Below are 5,221 nucleotides of genomic sequence, written 5' to 3'. Positions count from 1 at the left end.
CCACTGCACTCCAGCCTGGGCGACAGCGTGAAACCCTGTGTCCAAAAAAAGTTAGTCAATTAGACTTAAATTAAGCCTTTGAGTTTTACTTGACTCAGCAGTATTTGTAGTGTATTTCAGTTGGCAGGGTGCTTGCAGAAGAAAAGACTGTTTCTTGATCTATTTATAAAAAAAGGGAAGATAGGAAACGGGAAGGAGATTAACAATATTTTTAGGGTAGGTGTGAGATCAGTGGTATGGTTCAGTTTGTTCTTTGGTACTTGGTGAGAAAAAGGTTAACAATTAAATTAACCAGCATTGATACATACTAAGAAAATACAAATTTCTCTGGAAACGTTAAAATCATTTTCATTCTTTCAAAGGTATTTCTCACTGGAATGGGAATGGTTTTAATTTCATTTACTTCTAAGAAATAAAAGTGTGTTAAGATTTTAGGAAGAAACAACGTAACTCATTGCCGTGATTTTTTCACTTTCCCGTAGTTAAGAGGTGTGTTCTGTGTGAATTTTAGACATTGTCTGAGGAAGTGTGGTTTGACTGCACATTTGACGTTCTCTCAAGGAATCTCAAGGGACATACAATGAACCAAATTTATTTAGCCCCACCTTTGTTCAATTGTTGGAGTGACCATCACTTACTCTCTTCAGTCTCTCTCACAAGTATTTTATTTTATTTTTATTTTTTTTTTATTTTTTTGAGACGGAGCTCGCGCTGTCGCCCAGGCTGGAGTGCAGTGGCCTGATCTCGGCTCACTGCAAGCTCTGCCTCCCGGGTTCCCGCCATTCTCCTGCCTCAGCCTCCCGTGTAGCTGGGACTACAGGCCCTGGCACCACGCCCGGCTATTTTTTTTTTTGTATTTTTAGTAGAGACAGGGTTTCACTGTGTTAGCCAGTATGGTCTCGATGTCCTGACCTCGTGATCTGCCCATCATCTCGGCCTCCCAAAGTCCTCCCAAAGTGCTGGGATTATAGGCGTGAGCCACTGCGCCCGGCCGGTCTCACAAGTATTTTAAACTCTTGAATACTGGACAGTTCCCATGAGAGCTTTCTCTCAAGGACCAGACACAAACTTTTGACTTTGTTTTGTGCCAGGGTAGTTCTGCAGGAAGAATTGAGAAGACTCTTAACTTACTCAGTTGTACAGTGGAAATCTGATACTTCTAGAATGAACTTATAAAACTGGACAAGCAAAGTGATCATATCTTATTTTTAAAGATAATTGCACATACATCTCATTTAGAGCCACTCTCAACCTTGGGATACAAAGGACACATCGTATTATTCTCGTGTATAGGAAGCAAGTTCTAAAGCCGAGGCAATTGTGGCATTGGTATAGAACAGTGCTGTCCAACAGAAATATAACGCAAGCCACATATGTAATTTAAAATTTGCTAGTAGCCACATTAAAAGGCAAAAAGGAAAATGTGAAGTGAAACTGAATATATGTTGTTTACACAAAACATACAAAATATGCTTCTTTCCATATATAATCAAATACAAAATATTGAGATATTAAAATGATTTTTGTACTTTGCCAGAATCTGGTCAGTGTTTGACCTACAGCACATCTCATTTGCACTAGCCATGTTTCAAGTGCCAGCAGCTACTGTATTGGTCAGCACTGGGAGCTTTAGTTCCTGTCACCTTCCACCACTGTTCTGGAATGTTTAACCTGGAAAAGCATGGGGGCAGTGTGCCATCAAAACAGCTTTCTCAAATGGAACATGCCTTTGGAATAGTTCTCATGAGATTTTACTTCTAAAATCGTTATTTTTGTCACATAGTATTTATTTCCTGTTAGCGATGAGCTAAAACAAAGTTTCTTATTTCTTACTTAATCTCTTGTAATCATCAGAACATTTGTTACAGGCACACAAAATCACATCAGCTCTCCTCATTCCATAGTTAAAGGCAGTCACATCTTGAGTGTACAGCAGAAAAGTATATGCATAAGAATTATATTTTTAACTTGCCTATGGGGGAAATAAATGCATTTATGGAGAGGTGCAAAAAAAGCAGGATAGAATGGCCCCAGGTAATAGTTGCTGGGGAAATATGAATTCACTTAGAGATATTAAAGAGGAATTTCTACAAAGATTGAGGCAATCAAGTCAGACATGCTCATAACAGGGATAATTTTCTTATGGAGTTAACTTTTTCTTCATTAACTTCAGGATTTTTCTATAAGGAAATACACTATTTACTCATTTTGCTAATAACTTCTGTCTGTTTCTTGGATTTCTTATTTCTGTGATCACATCTTTATAAGACACTTCATCTGGGTGGGTTTTGGTTTTTTATTTTTGCTTTGCTAAATAGTCACTTTTCCTGTCTCATGTTAATTGAAGAGGAAGAGAAGCGAGCTGCAAGTTTTCTATGAGCAAGGAGGCAAAGGAAGATTTCCTTATATGGAGTGTGATACATATTATTCTATGAAGGTGATGAAAATATTCACCATGGCAACTGATCTGCCTTACCCGTAATGCAAAATACCCTACTTGCATTTATTTTGCCAGAGATTTCTGAAATTAGGATCTATGTAGTAGAGAGTATGGGGAAGGTAATAACTATTTCAGCTGAAAAGGAGAATAATTTTTCTTTTGACTAGTGAAGTGCAGTAGTGAGAAGGGGGGAAAGAGAAGAACAAAGAGTTGGGTCTGTAACTGTGAACAATTGATTGAAATAATTCACTACTTTTGGACCGGCCAAGAAGAATAATGATTTTGATTAGAACTGGAATTTGAAGGTTCCCCCAAGTTGAGTATGTCTGTGTGCGAGGGGAGTGGGGAAGGGTTGAGTCACAATCCAGTTCAGCAAATCTCTGCCAGGATGTTTACTTTTTAGCTCCCCTTATCTGATTTTCCATTGTAAATTTGTATTAAATATTTCTGATAAGCAGCCTCAATTCCTGTGGAAGTTTGAGGGCAAATAAGTAATATAGTATGTACTTATGGGCAAAGCATTGTAATAGTTGCTTCAGGAGATTTAAATGAGTAACACACCATTCCAGTACTCTTGGCAAGCTTAAATCCAGAGGGAGGAGTGAGACAGTTATTCTTGCAACTGTGGTACCAGGCAGAGCAAGGCAGGGATCATAGCAGATATGCTATCTAAAAATGTAAGGTATTCGGATTATTCCTTCCGTGCCTTAACTGGCATCTCTAAACCATTTTTCCCGCCACCCTGGGAACCCCTCAACCTCTGAGGCTTCTGTCCTCTGCTTATACCTAACTTGTAGTTGCTTCTCCTTGTTTTTTTTTTTTTTTTTTGAGACAGAGTCTCGCTCTGTCGCCCAGGCTGGAATGCAGCCTGCTTCTCCTTGTTGACAAGAAATGCTCAGCTTCATATTCATCCCCTCCCCCAGCATTATCTGGCATTTTAGTATTTACATTTTACAATGCACTTTTCTAACATCCTTATACCACATTTTCTTGACCTTTCAAATACAGTGATTTTTTTAAGCAATTTTATTTAGGCAGTGCTCTCCTTATGCTTAGTTGTTGTTGTTTTGAGACGGAGTCTCACTCTGTCGCCCAGGCTGGAGTGCAGTGGTGCAATCTCGGCTCACTCCAAGCTCTGCCTCCCGGGTTCACGCCGTTCTCCTGCTCAGCCTCCCGAGTAGCTGGGACTACAGGCACCGCCACCACGCCCGGCTAATTTTTTGTATTTTTAGTAGAGACAGGGTTTCTCCATGTTGGTTAGGCTGGTCTTGAACTCCCAACCTCAGGTGATCTGCCCGCCTTGGCCTCCCAAAGTGCTGGTATTCCAAGCGTGAGGCACCATGCCCGACCAACCAGAGACCCTTTAATTCTTAGATCTTCACCTCTAAAATCTTGAACTCTAATCACGCATCCCAGCTTTCTCACTCTGCATCACGCCTTCTCCTTAATATCAGTGAGGCCTCCAGACCCTTCCCCAACCCTCAAACCCCTACTGGTCTTCTGGCTACTTTAAAACCAGAATTTCGTCACTAATCCTGGTCAGACTCCAGCTCCCGTTCCTGTTGTAGATCAGTTCTACAGGCAGTTTCTTTGCTCCTGCTCACGGACTGTGATGCACAGCTGTGTGGATTGGGGAGGTACTTTTTATTGTCCAATTTGACTAGACTTTTTGTCTTTTTTTTGAGACAGAGTCTCACTCTGTCACCTAGGCTGGAGTGCAGTGACGTCATCTAGGCTCACTGCAACCTCCCTTTCCCTGGTTCAGGCGATTCTCCTGCCTCAGCCTCCTGAGTAGCTGGGATTACAGGTGCCCGCCACCATGCCTGGCTAATTTTTTTGGTATTTTTAGTAGAGACAGGGTTTCTCCATGTTGGTTAGGCTGGTCTTGAACTCCCAACCTCAGGTGATCTGCCCGCCTTGGCCTCCCAAAGTGCTGGTATTCCAAGCGTGAGGCACCATGCCCGACCAACCAGAGACCCTTTAATTCTTAGATCTTCACTTCTAAAATCTTGAACTCTAATCACGCATCCCAGCTTTCTCACTCTGCATCACGCCTTCTCCTTAATATCAGTGAGGCCTCCAGACCCTTCCCCAACCCTCAAACCCCTACTGGTCTTCTGGCTACTTTAAAACCAGAATTTCGTCACTAATCCTGGTCAGACTCCAGCTCCCGTTCCTGTTGTAGATCAGTTCTACAGGCAGTTTCTTTGCTCCTGCTCACGGACTGTGATGCACAGCTGTGTGGATTGGGGAGGTACTTTTTATTGTCCAATTTGACTAGACTTTTTGTCTTTTTTTTGAGACAGAGTCTCACTCTGTCACCTAGGCTGGAGTGCAGTGACGCCATCTAGTTTCACTGCAACCTCCCTTTCCCTGGTTCAGGCGATTCTCCTGCCTCAGCCTCCTGAGTAGCTGGGATTACAGGTGCCCGGCACCATTCCCAGATAATTTTTGTAGCAGAGATGGGGTTTCACCGTGTTGGCCAGGCTGGTCTTGAACTCCTGACCTCTTGATCTGCCCGTCTTAGCTTCCCAAAGTGCTGGGATTACAGACTTGAGCCACTGCACTCGGCTTTTTTTTTGAGACACAGTTTCATTCTCTCCCAGGCTGGAGTGCAGTGGCATGATCTTAGCTCACTGCAAGCTCTGCCTCCTGAGTTCAAATGATTCTCATGCCTCAACCTACTGAAGAGCTGAGATTACAGGCGTGCGCCACCATGCCCTGCTAATTTTTGTATTTTTAGTAGAGATAGGGTTTTGCCATGTTGGCCAGGCTGGTCTC

General features: G+C 42.5%; 1 protein-coding gene across 2 annotated transcripts in view; it reads left to right on the top strand.

Annotated features, from left to right (window-relative positions):
- The window catches only part of CXADR (coxsackie virus and adenovirus receptor), a 79,745-nt gene that overhangs the window by 10,542 nt on the left and 63,982 nt on the right, over positions 1-5,221 (top strand). The window lies entirely within an intron of this gene.

The sequence above is a fragment of the Colobus angolensis genome, unplaced genomic scaffold (genome assembly GCF_000951035.1).
Source record: "Colobus angolensis palliatus isolate OR3802 unplaced genomic scaffold, Cang.pa_1.0 Scaffold69, whole genome shotgun sequence".
NCBI classification, from domain to species: domain Eukaryota; kingdom Metazoa; phylum Chordata; class Mammalia; order Primates; family Cercopithecidae; genus Colobus; species Colobus angolensis.
The sequence above is the reverse complement of the archived record's forward strand: the minus strand, read 5'-3'. Positions and strand labels throughout refer to the sequence as shown.